Source organism: Crassostrea angulata, chromosome 7 (genome assembly GCF_025612915.1).
Source record: "Crassostrea angulata isolate pt1a10 chromosome 7, ASM2561291v2, whole genome shotgun sequence".
NCBI classification, from domain to species: Eukaryota; Metazoa; Mollusca; class Bivalvia; order Ostreida; family Ostreidae; genus Magallana; species Magallana angulata.
This window is the reverse complement of record NC_069117.1, coordinates 47,621,620-47,640,937: the sequence shown is the minus strand read 5'-3', so window position 1 is coordinate 47,640,937 and position 19,318 is coordinate 47,621,620. Positions and strand designations below refer to the sequence as shown.

General features: G+C 31.0%; 2 pseudogenes; both read right to left on the bottom strand.

Moving 5' to 3' along the window:
* Nucleotides 1-1,871: 1,871 nt before the first annotated feature.
* On the bottom strand, nucleotides 1,872-2,831 carry LOC128191379 (uncharacterized; annotated as a pseudogene).
* A 2,485-nt stretch (nucleotides 2,832-5,316) lies between these two features.
* Nucleotides 5,317-17,973, bottom strand: LOC128191378 (uncharacterized; annotated as a pseudogene).
* Between the last annotated feature and the right edge of the window lie 1,345 nt (nucleotides 17,974-19,318).

Sequence of the window (19,318 nt, the reverse complement as noted above, 5' to 3'; positions counted from 1 at the left end):
TTCAAAGTAATGAGAAACGGCTTAAAATATCACGAAGGAACTGAGAATAAGTTCAATCATCATATATAATTCACTTGTGTCTAGTCTCCCTCTTGAGAACTTGACTGGATTTTAGGAGTACTTGCGTACTTAATTAAAAATTTATTTTTGGTTTTAAATCTTTTTCCCTATGAAAAAACTTCACCTTCCCTTCTCTTAGCGTATAAGAGAACATATATAAGCTGACCCCTCCCTTCTCTACGGAGGATTGACACTAAACTAAAGTTTAAGGGGTTAGGTGATCACGCGTTTGCATTGGTTTGTTTGTTATATAACATCCTAGTATGAAATGAAGTTTCAAACCAATTTTATAATGGTTTAACAAAGTTTTACAAAACTATCAAAAAGTCCATTCCGATAAAATTGTAACTAAAGTTGTGTTTATTGTATAATTATTAAACCATTTCAAGAAATGTTTACATTCTTATCCTCAAATGTACGAAATGGCCGTACATACCTCTTAATTAAAAATTCACTGAAGTGTTGTTTAAATTCTTGTTTCTGAAATTGGGCAGTGCTGCCTAAATTAACGTGTAAAGCTATTGCAAGCAAATTATTTTACGATACATCCTGATATATTCAGCATCTAAAAGAATTGGTCAGCATATATGTATTTAATAAGGAAGTGCTTTTTATTTACAAATTAGTCAAACCACAATTAAGATCGTATCGGTATGATTAAACATTGTTTTCTTAAATCCTACAGTAGAGTTGATGTGCTTGATTCAACTTTTTTTTGCAATGTTCACAGGAGTTTTAATACATGTAATGTGATAATAAGTTATCATTGTAGTATAATAATCAGCATTACCATTAAGGGTTTTTTTCTGTATATTTGCATATCCATTATTCTTTCCCTCTGTAAGTCCATACGGAGGAACTGCAATTATTTTTCTATAATAGCAATTGCTCTGTCTGTATACTATGACGTCATAAAGGTGTGACGCCATATACTTTTCCATGACGTTATCGATTTTAAAAACCACTATACGATACATCATATGTTTTTCTCCAACTCCATAAAATTGATGTATTCAATTAAAACATGTCTTATAATAACATTTTAAAGGAATTACTGTTATAACATATCATTGATTCTGTTAACAAATCTATGTGAATTAGAAAGATACATTACAGTCTGAATATTTACTTTTTATGCAAAAGCTAAATAACAAGGTCTAGGCTAATACAGGGTATTTGCGAGTGGTAAAAAGCAAATATAAGTAATAAAAAACGATTATTTAGTGAACATGGCGTTATGAATAGCAACTGCTCTGCTTGCATATTTTCCATGATGCGCTAGCGCGCATCATGGAATATGCCAACAGAGCAATTGCTATTCATAACGCCATGTTCACTAAATAACGTTGTTTATTTCTTATTTAATTCCTTTCAACTTGTTTATTTTGGTTTACTTAACAAGTATTTTTTTCTTGAACATATGTTCAATTAAAAGTACACATGAAGAAAATTATAAAGTCACCATTTTTCTGCGTGTCAGTATAAATTACATGGGTACGTCTTGTCAGTAATAAAATATTTTGGATCTAAGTGATACAGGGATATACAACCAGGGATTTTTGCAATACCTTGAAACGAGTTGCATTCAAGGAGGACACCATTGGGGCCATGTCTGGATTTTGTAATATTTTTAAAAGTGTTTCGACCAAATGGAAAACCATCTTTGCTAGCCAAGGGTGACGATCTAAGGTGTTTCTCTATTCGTATTTCTCTTTTTATAGCCGTGGTTCGTCATTCTGGACCAACAAAGATGCGCATATACCATTGAGAACATGTTTGCATTTTGCAATACTTTTAATACTCGACTTTGATCATAAAAATGGTTACATTTTCAATTAATAAAGAGTTCATACCATATATAGGCGATGTGATACGATATGCATTGCAAGATACACCTATGTATACAGTATATTGTTTTATTATCGCAAAAACCATAATCTCTTTAGAAGAAGTTTAACTGGGTATTCCTGACCGGAAGTTGCGGTCGTCTAGTTTCTATTCCATTCAAAGACATGAAAGAAGTTGATGTGACAGTTGTACGCATTGTGTTGGACTCAGACTCTTGTTCAGATCTTTCGTCAATTTCCGTATATACTGTGGATAAGTCATTTACTTCCGTCATATTTGTAATAGTATGAGCTTTTTGAACTGGCTTAGAGATCCATTTTATTCGACTATTAAGAATATAATGACGCAACCCACAATTATAATTGACATTCTTGAATTCTTGATTTTCAAATCTTGGTCATGGTAAACTTCCTCTTTCTCTTTTGAGTAGTCCGGTGTAGCTGCAGAACTGTATGTCCACGGGAAATTCGGGTTGACCGTCAGAGTTACTAATGGCCTCGTGGTCACTAAATAATATTCCACATTAAACTATTTACTAAACTATCTGAAACTTCACAATTTCGTTTCATGAAAATATGAGCTAGATGCTTCTGTACATACCTCCCGTTGTCTTAATTTCTGTATCATTTCCTTGACATCCACTGACGGGGTCACAATCCGAGATATTGCAGTCACAGGTATTCATACAAAATTTACCAAAGATAGGGTAAACACAACTTGTCTGACAGTTCATTCCAAAATATCCTGGTGGACATTCTGTATTTAATATTCAGTTGTCATGAGTTTGATTTGTTAATGAAATGGTTTGAATATATTGTATATTATATAATAAAATATATTATAACATATATTTTAAAACCTTTGCATTCTCCTTTGTCCCGATAAAAGTGTGTGCAACATGGAATCCTGCAGAATAATATCATGATATGAGTATTGATAAAATAACGACAATTTTATAAACTATCAAGAAATGATCTAGCTTTTGCTAGACACATTTGAGTGGATTTTAGTTTTAGGAATAAACGACAATCAAGATTATTAAATAAGGTAGAGATCGATATATTATACAATTCCATTAATAAAAAATATTGTTTTAGCATAAAATACATTTATACAAGTAATGTTATACTTACTGGTTGTTTTCATTTCACTATTACGACTATAGATGTTCATAACCAACAAAAAACAGTTTACCAAAAAAAACCCTAATTTCTTTAAAATTACACTGAAATGTTATTAAACACATTGAAATATAGATAAAACAAAATACAACAGAGATCCACGTAACCTTGCCCTGCTACATGTAACAGTTTAACATCAATTATGATAATGCGCAAACAGGAAACAACTCTTATTTTTAGTTTACATCAAAAAAATCAAACATATGGTTATTGAAGTCTGATGAAGTCTTTAGGGAAGAAAATTACATTTAAGTCTACATACAACTGCATTCCTTTCCATCACATGATTACAACATATTCAATTGCAAAAGAATTCGAGTTGTCCACCTGGTCAGTTGATATATAGGAACTGAAACTGGATATGCAGTTATGACTGAAGCCTGTCACTCCCCAAATTGTTCCTCAGTTCCAGTATATTTGTCGTGTATTTTGTATATTTGTACATCATTTTTAGGCAAATTGAAACATTTTCAATGGATTTTAATTTGAACATATTAAAATATAGTTCCGATTGAAAATCTCAGAATTTGCTTTTAAATGGAGACTATAACTTAGTCATTATCACGAATTTTTATATCTAAAGAAAATATTCTCAGTCATTGGTCCAGAAATTATTTTGTGTTAAAAAAATAAAAAACCTTACTAATGCAAATCAGAATGTGAAAAACGATTAAGTTCAAATGTATTAACTTGCAAAGAAAAATAGTCATGTAGGTAAACTATATTTCAAGACTGCAAAACACACGTTACGCAATATCATGTCACTTTATATTTTGGTATTTTAATTTTTTATTACATTGACTCAGAATAATGAAGTTGTCTTAAACCCAAAGAACTTATGTCATGGACAGCCACAACCCCACATTTTTGTAAATGATAAAACAAAAATCTAGGTCAACTGCAAAAAAGTGTTTAATTTTAGACTCACGCATTAATAATGCTGAGCGTTCTCTTTCTCTCCTCTCTCTTTCTTTCATGTCTCTCTCTCTCTCTCTCTCTCTCTCTCTCTCTCTCTCTCTCTCTCTCTCTCTCTTCATTTAATTTCTAAGTACATGCACCACCGCTTGCCACTGGTTAGTCTCTGTGTACATCAGTGCAAGAACAATTACACTGCAGTTTATTGCAATTCGCTTTGCATTCATGCACTCTAAGATGATTCGGTTCCTCAGTTCTCCATTCGGTAACCAAAAATTAAAATAAAAACAAACTTTAATTTGCGTGTGTGAAATATCAGGTTTTCTTGTTGTCATTTTAAGATATATTTTCATGTTTATGCATTTGGGTTTAAAACTTGTTGAAAGACTTGAAAGACATGAAGTGCATTACTCCACTCGGAACTTTATTTTTGTGTACTTAAGGGCCAGTTGATGCACGCAGACAAGAGTTATGTCATTAAACTGATATCATATATCACCAAAGGGAAGTCTATTTGTGTTGTGACAATTTCTTTAAAACGTGTTTACTTTTCAATCACATAGAGCAATTACATTTCCTTTATGAATATCTTTTTATTGTATATAAAAAAAGTAATGATATGGTTTTTATCCTTAAGTTTTCATTACACATTCAAATAATTTCTATTAATTTTCTTTTGAGCTTCTCTTGATTTAAATCTGGAGAAAGGTACACTGAAAAAAAAAATTGCTAAAGAGGGACAGACAGTCGTGGCCAACTTAAGACTTTATTGGTCTCCTTAAAAGATGTGTTCTGTAAAAGATAGAAGAAAACATTCAAATTTTATGAAAGTTGTCCCTTCCGAATGGCAGTTCATTGTTTAAAAAATATAAATAAGAATTTAAGGTAGATTAGATGGTTTAGACATTTGTTGACCGCCCAACCTCCTTAACTAATAAAAAAAATAATTGAAATACATGTACATCCTTTATTTTGCTGTCAATATCAAAATTTTATAGTATTGTATTTATTGAAAGATACAAACATGTAATACATTGTACACATTGTATTTAAGAGGGATTGATGGTCATGGGTTAGTATTAGACTGCATTAATCTCCTTTAAAAGAAGATCTAGACAACTACCAAAATCTAAAAGGTAAAACATATGGATTTTTTCTTTACTTTATAATAGTATACTACTAAACAAAAGAATTCTTGGTAGATTTGATGGCTAATTTGATGACCACCCAGCCTCCTTTTAAAATAAAACGAACAAAATCAATAAATTATATCGTCATATTTTGGTCTAGACTTTCCTTTTCTCTGGCAGGTTTAACCCGTTGTGTTGTGCGACTCCTCCAAGACCTGTAAGTTCTTTGGTTTGGTGTCAAGGTCATTTGGACTGGCTTCGGGGTCATTTGTATTGATGTAGAGATCAATCGGATCGACGTATTCACTCGAACCTTCATAAGAACTAGGGGACACCTGATCAATGTCTAATAGATTAAACAAAGCAGGAAGGACCACGCGACCAAAATGTTTTTTCCTTATAACATTTTGTCTCTGATTACTAACTTTTTTTTTACGCGGGAAATCTCGCAATTTGAGTCCACCGCATCTGAGAATGTCTTATGACTGGTTTTATTTTTTTGATTAAGATCACGATTATCAAAAAAAAAAAACACCATTCCTCCTAATATTATGATTGTAAGAAACATTGTGACGTGGATGATAAAGAATTACAATTACTTTCTTCAGTTTGTTTTGTAATGGCACCGTTGGGTGTTCGAATGACGCTGCGGGTTGTAATCTCCTATGTTAACTATAACAAAAGACATGATCACAATCTGTAGCATTACAATGACACACTTCCTTGCACAATTTACCATCGGATAGTGACAATCACATGGTGTAGAACAGTTTGTTCCAAAATATCCGGATGGGCATGCTGGATTTATAAAGTGTTGTCATAATCTTTTTTGCGTCTTTAAAAATTGCAGAAACTATTTTTAAATTAATGTTTTTATTACACGTGTCTGATTTTTTTTTACAATTTACCATATGCATTCTCCATCATCCCCATAAAAGTTTGAATAGCATAGAGTCCTACAAGCAAACATCGAAGAATTGTTTATATTGGTGCATATTAATAGCTGCTTTATAAAAATTGAACTATGAAAAGCAAGCAGATTTAATAAAGTATTTCAGAAAAAAAATGAAAAAAAAATAATCCATTTTAAAACCAAACTTTGTATACATTACATTTATGTAAATTAAATGTTTTTCAACCTTTAATTTTGCTTGATTAAAATACGACAAACTGTATCTGTTGAAAATACAAATTTTTAAAATGAGTTCATTTTCGATAATGATTATTTCGGTTACGCATAATTCGAAGTAATTATACTTACTTATTGTTTTCATTTTTGTCACAGGAACTTATGCTTGCTTCACAAATAGGATATTTTAAAACCAACGGGAAACATCAAATTAAAAGGAAAATCATTTCTAGCAGCAATAAATAAAATTACTCAATATATACATGTATTTTAATATAACAAAACACAAAACATTATTATGCTCAAAGTCAAAAACTAGTTATATCAAACCATCAACAGGATATATGATAATTTTGTCCTTTTGAAGTAGTATGTATTCATCTAGGGAAGGAAATGATCTTTTAAATTCAATTGCTTTTTTTGTGGCATGATCATGCCATAATTTATTACACAAATTCAAGTTATCGATGTAAATATATCTTGGGGACCAAGACATCCTTTCTAGTGAATCTGAAAAAGATGTGTTGTTGTTTACAGAGTCAGTTGGTGACAACTTGATCCGCAGATGTGGCTTAGATGTTGTCTTCTGACTAGTCAATGCACGTCTGCTTTCCTCTGTTTAATCTTAAACACATCTGCCATTAAGATCTTGGTTCAACCTGTTTTATTACTGTACTAATGATGCTACACTTTCTTGCTACAATTTACATTGGAAATGGTATGTGCATCTGAAAAAAAAACCATAGAATTTTCATACCCCTACCACCACCTACATAAAAAAATATTCGAAGTATTCATCTTCGCAATCTCTAATCTAGAAATCATTTTGTGTTTAAAAAATAAACCTCCTTATTAATGCAAATCAAATTATGTTAATTGGGAACAACATTTCTGAAAATCCACGATAAGATTAAAAGGTTCCTTTTACCAGGTATCAGGTATGGTCATGAAGTTTATCTTGACTAACACTGTAGCTACAGAATATACACTTTTTGTATTCTAATTGTTATTACATCACAAAGATTCAGAATCATGAAGCAGTTTCAATCCCAAGAAACTTAGGGCATGGACTACTAAACTCCCCATTTTACCAATCAGTCTGATTAATCTTCCATGTTTTCTGCTATGCATAGTTTTTTATAGATGATAAAATTTTCAACTAACACATTAAAGAAAAATTTCGATTTTATTTTAATGCCTAAGGGCTACCGGTGTGTAAATGATCTCTTTTTGCATCAGCTTGCCTAAAACTAAAAGAAAGGGAACATCTTTTACCTCTGTTTGCTTTCTATTTATGCGCTCTGTGATGTTTCGGTCGCTTTGATGAATCTTACTACATATTTTGTCATCAATGTCAATTTTCATCGTCTTCTTTTTCCTTTAGTGAAAGTATATTTGTCATTTGAATACTGATATCTAACTGTTATCTATGATTTTTTAAATCAAAGAAAACGTCATTCTCCATGTATGTTCATACACGATTGATCATCAGAAATTCTTGTGAAGTACCTAAAACAGGATGATACTATTATGGTCTAAAAACATTGACCTCCTTCCCCCTAATATCATTTCCTTGGCATTAATTTCTGTATTGATGATCAGAGACATCACTAAGAGATTTTTTTTCCTGCCATAATTAGCCATCAAGAGATGTTACGCACATCGCAAAGATATTTATTTTCAAAACAGGAAGAAATATTCTAAAATTTAAAAAAACAATTTTCAAACGACTTGGTGTATTATCTGAATATGTATGGTTGAATTAAAAGCTGAATGAAACACAATATTTTTGTACATGAATATTACCTTAACTAGATTGCATTGATTATCAAACCAATCAAAATAGCAACATGGATAAGTGAGAGAAACTTCGCCACGCCAAAAGTTTATTAAGAGACCCATTACATTTATGAGTTTACCCATATTTTATTCATATCACATACGGATAGTGAGAAATATGACTAGTGTCTTTGGCATGTTATTGCAAATCATTGTCTTAACAGCCGTGTAAGACAATTTTATTCCCGTTCAAACTGGCGAATGTTTATTATATTTGTACAGATAAATCGTCGTAAATACAAAAATCTTTGTGTTATTTATAATATTAATAACTTACCTCATTTAACATTGTCAATTAAGCTAACTCCTTGGTCAAAAAAATAATTTTTCAATCCTGGCAGAGATTCTACAAAGACTTCAAAAGTATCGCCATATTGCATATGAAGACGCAAAAAAAGAAAGATATTTTAATTGTAATTTCACGGTGTTAAAATTAAAATTGAAAATCCAAATACCGCATGCATTGTGTTTATTCTTGAGCTTGATCAGAATAAGTGCTAGTATATACTTGTATTACATATCACGGCATGAGCGTAGCTGTAATTTCATTGATTTCCAAGCTTGGAATCTGTGCACAACAGGTCAGTAAATAATTGGACAGAAATTCTGGTATCATTTTGTATTACAGATACATTTAAGAACTTAATGTACCAAGAAATGTACTAACGGCATTTCACATATTTACACGTATGTAAACAGTATATTGAGTTATTATCGCATAAACCATCATCTCTTAAGCAGAATTTTAATTGGGTATTCCTGACCGGAAGTTGCGGTCGTCTGGTTTCTATTCCATTCAAAGACGTGAAAGAAGTTGATGTGACGGTTGTACACATTGTGTTGGACTCAGTCCCTTGTTCAGATCTTTAATCAATTTCTGTATATACGGTTGGTAAGTTATTATCTTCTGTTGTACTATAGTATTTGTGATAGTATGAGCTTTTGAACTGGCTTAGAGATCCATTTTATTCCATTTACGACTATTAAAAATATAAGGACACAAACCACAATTATAACTGGCATTTTTAAATTCTTTGTTTTCAAACCTTGGTCATTGTAAAGTTCCTCTTTTTCTGATGAGTAATACGGTGTAGCTTGAGAACTGTAGCTCCACGGTAAATTCGGGTTGAACGTCAGAGATACCCACGGCCTCGTGATCACTAATTGATATTCCACATTATATCATTCACTAAACTATTTAAATCTTCACAATTTCGTTTTATGAATATATAAATTAAATGCTTCTGTACATACCTGCTGTTGTCTCAATCTCTGTATCATTTCCTTGGCATCCATAAACGGGGTCACAATCAGAGATATTGCAGTCACAGGTATTCATACAAAATTTGCCAAAGATAGGGTAAACACAACGTGACTGACAGTTCATTCCAAAATATCCTGGCGGACATTCTGTATTTAATAAATAGCTGTCATGTTAATTTTTGCTAAAAGAAAGCAGTTGGAATATATTCTATATGATATAAATATGATAAGTAATAAAATATATTTTTATATAAATATCAAAACCTTTACATTCTCCTTTGTCTCGGTAAAAGTGTGTACAACACGGAGCCCTACAAAATTATATTTCAGAGTAATGATAAAATACCTGCAATACAATTGTATAAAATATCAATTGATCTTGCTTGAGCTAGACACATTTGCGTGGATTTGATTTTAAAGAGTAAAAGGCAATCCAGACGATAAAATAATTTAGAAAGCAAGGTATAATATCTATTCCATTTAAAATCATACATCATTTGGGCATAAATACATTTATCCGAAGTAAAGTAATACTTACTGGTTGTTTTCATTTCTTTCATTGGAACAATAAATAACTTTACAATTACAGATGTTTATAACCAACAAAAAACAGTTTATCAAAAGAAACTCATTTCTTTAAAATTACACTGAAATGAAAATAAAACAAAATACAACAGAGATCCATGTAACTTTGCCGTGCTACATGTAACAGTTGAACTGAAACTATGGTATTGTACAAACAGGAAATCCAACATATAGTTATCTTATTGAAGTTTGATGAAGTCGTTAGGGAAGGAAATTACCTTTAAGTCTACATACAATTGCATTCAACATATTCAATTGCAAAAGAATTCGAGTTGTCCACCTGGTCAGTTAATAGGAACTGAAACTGGATATGCAGTTATGACTGAAGCCAGTCATTCCCCAAATCTTTCCTCAGTTCCAGCTTTTATTTTGTAGTGTATATTTGTCGTGTATTTTGTATATTTGTGCATCATTTTAAGGCAAATCGAAACAATTTTAATAGGGGACTCTATTTTGATTTGAACATATTTAAATATAGGTCCGAATGAAAATGTTTTAATTTGCTTTAAAAAGGAGACTATAACTCAACCATTATCACGAATTTTTATGTTTAAAGAAAGTATTCTCAGTCATTGGTCTAGAAATTATTTCGTGCTAACAAAGAATCAAAATCCTTACTAATGCAAATCAGAATGTGAAAAAACACGATTAAGTTTGAATGTAACTTGCAAAGAATAGTCATGTAGTTGAACTATATTTCAAGATTGTGCAAAACGCACGGTACGCAATATCATGTAACTATATATTTTGGTACTTTAATTTTCTGTTACATTGACTCAAAATAATGAAGCTGTCTTAAACCCAAAGAACTAACGTCATGGAAAGTCATAGCCCCACATTTTTGTAAATGATGAAACAAAAATCTAGGTCAACTGCAAAAAAGTGTTTAATTGTTAATGTAATTTTTGACTCACGCATTAATAAATTAACGGGATGAACGTCTTCTTTCTCTCTTCCCCTCTCTCTCTCTCTCTCTCTTTCTTTCTTTCATATCACTCTCTTTCTCTCTCTCTTCATTTAATTTTCAAGTACCACCGCTTTCCACTGGTTAGTCTCTGTGTACATCAGTACAAAAACAATTACACTGCAGATTTTTGCAGTTCGCTTTGCATTCATGCACTCTAAAATGATTCGGTTCCTTAGTTCTCCATTCGGTAATAAAATTAAAATAAAAACAAATTTAACTTGCGTGTGTGTAATATCAGGTTTTCTTTTTGTTATTTTAAGATATGTTTTCATGTTTATGCATTTTAGTTTAAAACTTGTTTGAAAGACATGAAGTGCATTACTCCGCTCAGAACTTTATTTTTGTGCACTTACGGTCTAGTTGATTCACGTGGACAAGATTTATATCATTTAATTGATATCATATATCACAAAAGGGAAGCCCATATTTCTTGAAAACTTGTTTACTTTTCAATCACATTGAGCAATTACATTTCCTTCGTTAATATCTATTTATTGTATATTAAAAAAGTAATTATAGTTTTTATCCTTAAGTTTTTATTACATATCCAAAATATTTTTATTGATTTTCTTTTAAGCTACTCTTGATTTAAATCTAGAAAAAGGCACACTTAAAAAAGAAATTGCAAAAGAGAGCTAGACTGTCGTGGCCATCTAACGACTTTATTTGTCTCCTTTAATGATGTGTTCTGTAAAAGATTTTAAAAATATTCAAATTTTATGGAATTTGTCTTTAACAAATAATAGTGCATTCCTTAAAAATAATATTTAAGAATTTAAGGTAAATCGAATGATCTATAAATTTGTTGCCCGCCCAGCCTCCTTAGGCTAAATAAATCAGTTAACTTTATCTTGCAATCAATATCAATTCTTATTATATCTAGTGTAAGATAAATTGTACATAGCGTCTCTGAGAGGGGTTTGGTGGTCAAAGTTAATTTTGGACTCTATTTAAAATTTTATGAAACTACCCAATATAAAAAGTAAGATACATGTATATGTTTTTTCTATACTTAACATTGAGCATTGCTAAACAAATCATGTCTTGAAATTTTAAGTAGATTTGATGGTTAATTTGTTGATCACCTCCTTTTAAAATAAAACTAACAAAATCAATAATTTATATTGTCATATTTTGGTTTAGACTTTCCTTTTCTCTGGCAGGTTTTCCACTGTACGTTATTGTATCCTGATGCCGAACATTTACAGATTGGCACCCGCAAATGTCGACAACTAAAGTCGTTAACTTCAGTGCTTGTGTTGTGCGACTCCGCCAAGACCTCTAAATACTTAGGTTTGGTGTCAAGGTCATTTGGACTGGCTTCGGGGTCATTTGTATTGATGAAGGGATCATTCGGGTCGACGTATTCACCCGAACCTTCATAAGAACTAGGGAACACCTTACCAACGTCTAATTTAGGAAGGACCACTCGACCAAAATGTTTTCCTTATCACATTTTGTCTCTGATTAATAACTTTTGCTTGACAATGTATTGTCTGTGTCTCGAAAGTTCTTTTTGGAGATTTTGGGAAATCTCGCAATTTGCGTCCACCGTATCTGAGAATGTCATGTGACTGGTTTTTATTTTTTTTTATTAAGATCACGATTATCAACAGAAGAAAAATCACCGTTACTCCTAATATTATGATTGTAAGAAACATTGGTGACGTGGATAAAGAATTACAATTACTTTCTTAAGTTTGTTTTGTAATGGCACCGGTGGGTGTTTGAATGACGTTGTGGGTTGTAATCTCCGTTGTAAATTTCTGCCAGTAACGTGTATACTTGTATTAATTTTCTTCTCCGTTTTTTTCTTCTTCTCCTTTGCTGTCAGTGTCGTTCATTCTGATTCAGCTCAATTTTTTCTGTAAATCTATAAACCAGAAGCAAACTATCACACCATGATTTAAAACATCAAAAATCTTTTATATAATGTTTCTTTAATATACATGCAAGACACCAATTACAGACTAAAATATTGTTTCAACACCTACAAATAGCTACAGTACTACTATTATACGATTAAAAAAACCTAGTCAACAGAAGCAATGACATACATGATAAATTCTATATGCTACTAATATTTTGAAGTATAATATTCATGATATGGTGTATGGAAATTAGGAGTATTCACTCTTTAGTTATATATTTTGCAATGGATATTCTTACCTGAACTTATCAGACGTTCTTATTCCACTCGAACACGAGAAATGACATGAACAAGATAACTTCAGACTGAAAACGTGATTTAACAAGTATAGTCAACTCATTCTTCTTTCAACGTAATGAGAAACAGCTTAAAAAACCACGAAGGACCTGAGAAGAAGATCAGTCAACATATACAAAGCACTTGTGTTTTCTCCCTCTTGAGAAAATGAGTTTTATTTAGAAATTACTTTGGTTTTAAATCTTTTTCCCTATGGAAAAACTTCACTTTCCCTTCTCTTAGCGTATAAGAGAACATATATAAGCTGACCCCTCCCTTCTCTACGGAAGATTGCCACTAAGCTAAAGTTTAAGGGGTTATGTGATAACGTGTTTGCATTGGTTTGTGTGTTATATATCATACTAGCATGAAGTTTCAAACCAATTTTATAATGGTTTAACAAAGTTTTATAAAACTACTAAAAAGTCCATTCCGATAAAATTCTAACTAACATTGTGATTATTATATAATTATTAATTACCCTTTAGTACTCTAAGACTATAATGTATGATTATTATAGTTACCGGATATGTCTTTTTTTAACACAGTATAATTTCACACTTCCGGATTTTAATGGTCTTTCTATTTTAATCCATTTACGACTATTAGGAATATAAGGACGCAACCCACAATTATAACCGGTATTCTTAAATTAACGTTTTTCACGTTACCTTGGTAATCATAGAATTCTGTTTGAGATGGTGAGTGTTTGGAATTTTTTTATTTTTTGCTTTTTCATATAAATCCGTTTGAGCTGTTGAATATTCGGATTTTTCTTTCGCTGATGATAATTCTGATTTGGTGATCCCTATAATGAAAATCCACATAGTACTTTCTACATAATGATGATGCTAATAAAAACAACAATAATAATAATAATAATTAAATTTAAAAAAATTTAAAAATTAAAAATTCATCATTAGACGCAGAAATTAAGGCCCAACGTAGATATTATGTTTTAAAATTAGTCTGAAGTCTTTTTAAAGCAATTAAAATGAGTTTAAAATTTTTGAAAAAATTTAAAACTCATCCAATCAATTCGAAAAAGATGTCATCAGACGTAGAATTGTAAGCGTTACCTGAATATTATGTTTTGAAATTAGTCTTAGGTCATTTTAACACGATTTACTTAAACTTAAAATTTTCAAAAAATTTAAAAATCATCCAATCAATTCAATAAAGAAGTCATTAGACGCAGAATTGTAAGTGCAACTTAGTAGTCATGTTTCAAAACTAGTCTGAGGTCATTTTAACGCGATTTAAATGAAATTAAAAATTTTAAAAATTTTTAAATTCATCCAATCAATTGGAGAATGATGTCATTAGACGCAGAATTCTAAGCACAACTTAGATATCATGTTTTAAAATTAGTCTGAGGTCATTTTAACGCGATTTAAATGAGTTTAAATTTTTTTATAAATTTAAAATTCATTCGATCAATTCGAAAAAGATGTCATCAGACGCAGAATTGTAAGTGCAACTTAAATATTATGTTTTGAAATTAGTCTGAAGTCATTTAAACACGATTTAATTAAATTTAAAAATTTTTAAAAATTTAAAAATCATCCAATCAATTTGAGAAAGATGTCATTAGACGCTGAATTGTAAGCGCAGCTTCAATATTACATTTAAAAATTAGTCTGAGGTCAATTTATAAAGATTAATTAAATTTAATTTTTTTCAAAAATTTAAAATTTATTCAATCAATTCGAAAAAGATGTCATCAGACGCAGAATTGTAAGCACAACCTGGATATCATGTTTAAAAATTAGTCTGAAATCATTTTAACACGATTTAATTAAATTTTAAATTTTCAAAAAAATTAAATTTCATCTAATTTATTCGAGAAAGATTTCATTGGACACAAAATTGTAAGCGCAACTTAGATATTATGTTTTAAAATTAGTCTGAGGTCATTTTATTACGAATTAATTAAATTAAAAATTTTCAAAAAAATTAAATTTCATCCCATCAATTTGAAAACGATTTTATTAGACGCAGAATTAAAGTGCAACTTAGATAATATGTTTTAAAATTAGTCTGAGGTCATTATAACACATTCATTGAGTTTTAAAATTTAACTTCCCTACTCGGAATTTGCGGACAATGATTTTCCTCGTGAGGCTAAATGTTCATGTCATCTATCATTTATGAACATTTCAGCTTCTTAGCTCTGCTTGTTTTTGAGAAAATGTGTGGACAAGGAGAATTCGTCAAAAACGTGTCCTATATTTTGACCCCAGCTAGCTTCCGTACTCGGAATTTCCGGACAATGATTTTCCTCGTGAGGCTAGATGTTCATGTCATCTATCATTTCTGAAAATGCCAGCTTCCTTTCTTTGCTCGTTTTTGAGGAAATGTGTGGACAAGGAGTATTCGTCAAAAATGTGTCCTATATTTTGATCCCAGCTAGCTTCCGTACTCGGAATTTCCGGACAATAATTTTCCTCGTGAGGCTAGATGTTCATGTCATCTATCATTTCTGAAAATCTCAGCTTCCTATCTTTGCTCGTTTTTGAGGAAATGTGTAGACAAGAAGTATTCGTCAAAAACGTGTCCTATATTTTGACCCCTGCTAGCTTCCGTACTCGGAATTTCTGGACAATGATTTTTCTCGTGAGGCTAGATGTTCATGTTATCTATTATTTCTGAAAATCTCAGCTTCCTATCTTTGCTCGTTTTTGAGAAAATGTGTGGACAAGAACTTTTTAAAAAATGACAAAATGGCGGATAAGTCCGAACAGGAAGTGATTTTTACAGAATAAAAAAAAAGCGTATCAAGTTTATATAATAATAGATCGATGCTGAAAATTTAACAAATATCAGACCACCCATCTCTGAGAAATCTTTTGCACAAAAATTGTAAAGAAAAAAAAAGAATAAAAAAAAAAGTGAAAAAGAAACATTACAATAATAGAAGGGTCTTCCGTCTTCAACTCTTCATAAATTTCCCAATTTTGTTTCGTGCGTGTATCTGCAAATTATCTTTAAACATGTACAAACCTGTTACTGTCTCAATCTCTAAATTATTTCTTTAACATCAAAATCTGTAGCATTACAATGACACACTTCCTTGCACAATTTACCATAGTAAGGATAGTGGCATGGTGTAGAACAGTTCGTTCCAAAATATCCGGATGGGCATGCTAAATTTATAAAGTGTTGTCATATTCATTTTTGCGTATTCTAAAAATTGCCTAAACTATTTTTAAATTAATCTTTTTATTACACGCGTCTGATTTTTTTTACTATTTACATTTGCATTCTCCATTATCCAAAAAAAAAGTTTGAATAGCATAGATATTTGAAAACCAACAGGAAACAACATATCAAAAGAAAAAATATTTCTAGTAGCAATTAATAAAATTACTTAATATAGTAATGTGATAATATAACAAAACGCAAAACATTATCATGCATAAAGTCAAAAACTAGATATATCAAACCATCAACAGGATATAAGATAATTTTATCCTTTTGAAGTAGTATGTATTCATCTAGGGAAGGGAATGATCTTTTAAATTCAATTGCATTTTTTGGGCATGCTCATGCCATAATTGTTTGCACAAATTTAAAGTTATCGATGTAAATATATCTTGAAGACCGAGACATCCTTTCCAGTGAATCTGAAAAAGATGTGCTGTTCACAGAGTTAGTTGATCAGAACTTGATCTGCAGATGTGGCTTAGATGTTGTCTTCTGACTAGTCAATGCGCGTCTGCTTTCCTCTGTTGGTCTGTGCATCTGCAAAAAACAGTGAATTTATATAACCCTACCATCACCACCATCAAAAAAACGATATTCAAATTATTAATCTTCGCAATCTATAATCTAGAAATTCTTTTGTGTTTAACAAAAATAAACGTCCTTACTAATGCAAATCAAATTATGTTAATTGGTAACAACATTTTTGAAAAACCACGATTAGGTTAAAAGGTTCCTATTACCAGGTATCCGGTATGGTCATGTCGTTTATCTTGACTTGAGACAGTTTATTAGTGACTGAATATCATTTACATATAACTTTGTATTCTAATGTTGTTACATCACAAGGATCCCGAATCATGAAGCAGTTTCAAACCCAAGAAACTAGACTACTAAACTCCCCTTTTTACCAATTAATCTGATTAATCACCCATGTTTTCTGCTATGCATAGTATTTTATAGATGATAAAATTTAAACTAACACATTCGATTTTATTTTAATGCTTAAGGGCTACCGGTGTGTAAATGATCTCTTTTTGCATCAGCTTGCCTAAAACTAAAAGAAAGGGAACATCTATTACCTCTATTTGCTTTCTATTTATGCGCTCTGTGATGTTTCGGCCCGCTTTGATGAATCTTACGACATATTTTGTCTTAAATGTTTTCTTTTCCTATAGATAGAGTATATTTGTCATTTGAATACTGGTATCTAACTGTTATCTATGATTTTTTTAAATCAAAGAAAACGTCATTCCCAATGTATGACATCATCAGAAATTCTTGTGAAGTGCCTTAAAAAAGGGTGGTACTATTATTATCTTCTCCCTTATATCATTTCTGTATTTTAATCAGATTGTTTATGAGTTTGCCCATATATACTTCATATCACATACGGATAGTGAGAAATATGACAAATGTCTTTGGCATGTTGCCTTGCAAGAAATTGTATCCCCATTCAAACTGGCGATTGTTTATTATATTTGTACAGATAAATCGTCGTAAATACCAAAAACTGTGTGTTATTGACAATATTTGTAACTTACCTCATTAACATCGTCAATTAAGCTAACTCCTTGGTCAAAAAATAATTTTGGTAATTTTCTATCCTGGCAGAGATTCTTTAAAGACTTCAAAAGTGCCGTCATATTGCATATGAAGACGCAAACAAACAAAAAATAAAAAAAATATTTTAATTGTAATTTCACGTCGTTAAAATTAGAAGTTTTAAAAAATCCAAATACTGCATGCATTGTGTTTATTCTTGAGCTTGTTCTTGTACTAGTATACACATGTAATACATATCACGGCATGAGCGTAACTGTAATTTCATTGATTTCCAGACTTGGAATCTGTGCATGACAGGTCAGTAAATAATTGGATGGAAATTCTGGTATCATTTAGTATTACAGATACATTTAAGAACATAATGTACTTACGAATGTACTAACGGCATTTAATGTATTTAAAAAGATGGCCAAATGCTTGGTAAATAAAGATTAAGTTAATAGTAAATGACGTAGATCCCTTTGAGTTCTCGTTTTTTATCTACTATACAAAATTCGACTGTATGTTCAATGGTTTTTTAAGTTATGGTCACAAATTACAAATCAAAAGTGTACTGTGAAGAGGTATTTTATTCTTGTGCACGAAATGCAGCTAATGCAAAAAAAGTTTGTTTCGTGTAGTAATCCTGCATCACAACACGCTTCAAACGGTTGCTTTTAAAGCTGACACGAATTCATAAAAGCACTTGGTCGCCATATTAGTTTCGATCGCTCTTTCAAAATAAGTCTGTGGTTGCGCAGTTCAACAGCTGCTTTAAGTGATTAAAACTTAAAAGGGCATTGTCCTGTTTTTATGCATACTTTGCGACTTCATATTTATTGCTTTTATATCTTTTGGCAACATTTTTGGCCAGTTTCGGGCAGAAACAAACCATTTCAAGAAATATTTACATTCTTATCCTCAAATGCACAAAATGGCCGTACATCCCCCTTAATTAAAAATTCACTGAAGTGTTGTAAGAATTCTTGCTTCTGAAATCGAGCAGTTTTGCCTTAATTAACGTGTAAAGCTATTGCAAGCAATTTGTATTACTATACATTCTGATATATTCAGCATCTAAAAGAATTGGTCAGCATATATGTATTTAATAAAGAAGTCCTTTTTATTTACAAATTAGTCAAACATATAAGCACGTGTCGGTATAATTAAACATTGTTTTCTTAAATCCTACAGTAGAGTTAATGTGATTGATTCACCTTATTTTTTTACTATTCAGAGGAGTTATAATACATGTAATGTGATAATAAGTTATCATCGTAGTATAATAATCAGCATTACCATAGTTTTTTCTCTGTTTAATTCTTTTCAACTTGTTAATTTTGGTTTACCTAACAAGTATGTATTTTTACATATATTTTAATTAAAAGTTCACGTGAAAAAAAATTATAAAGTAATCCTTTATGCGTTTCAATATAAATAATCTGG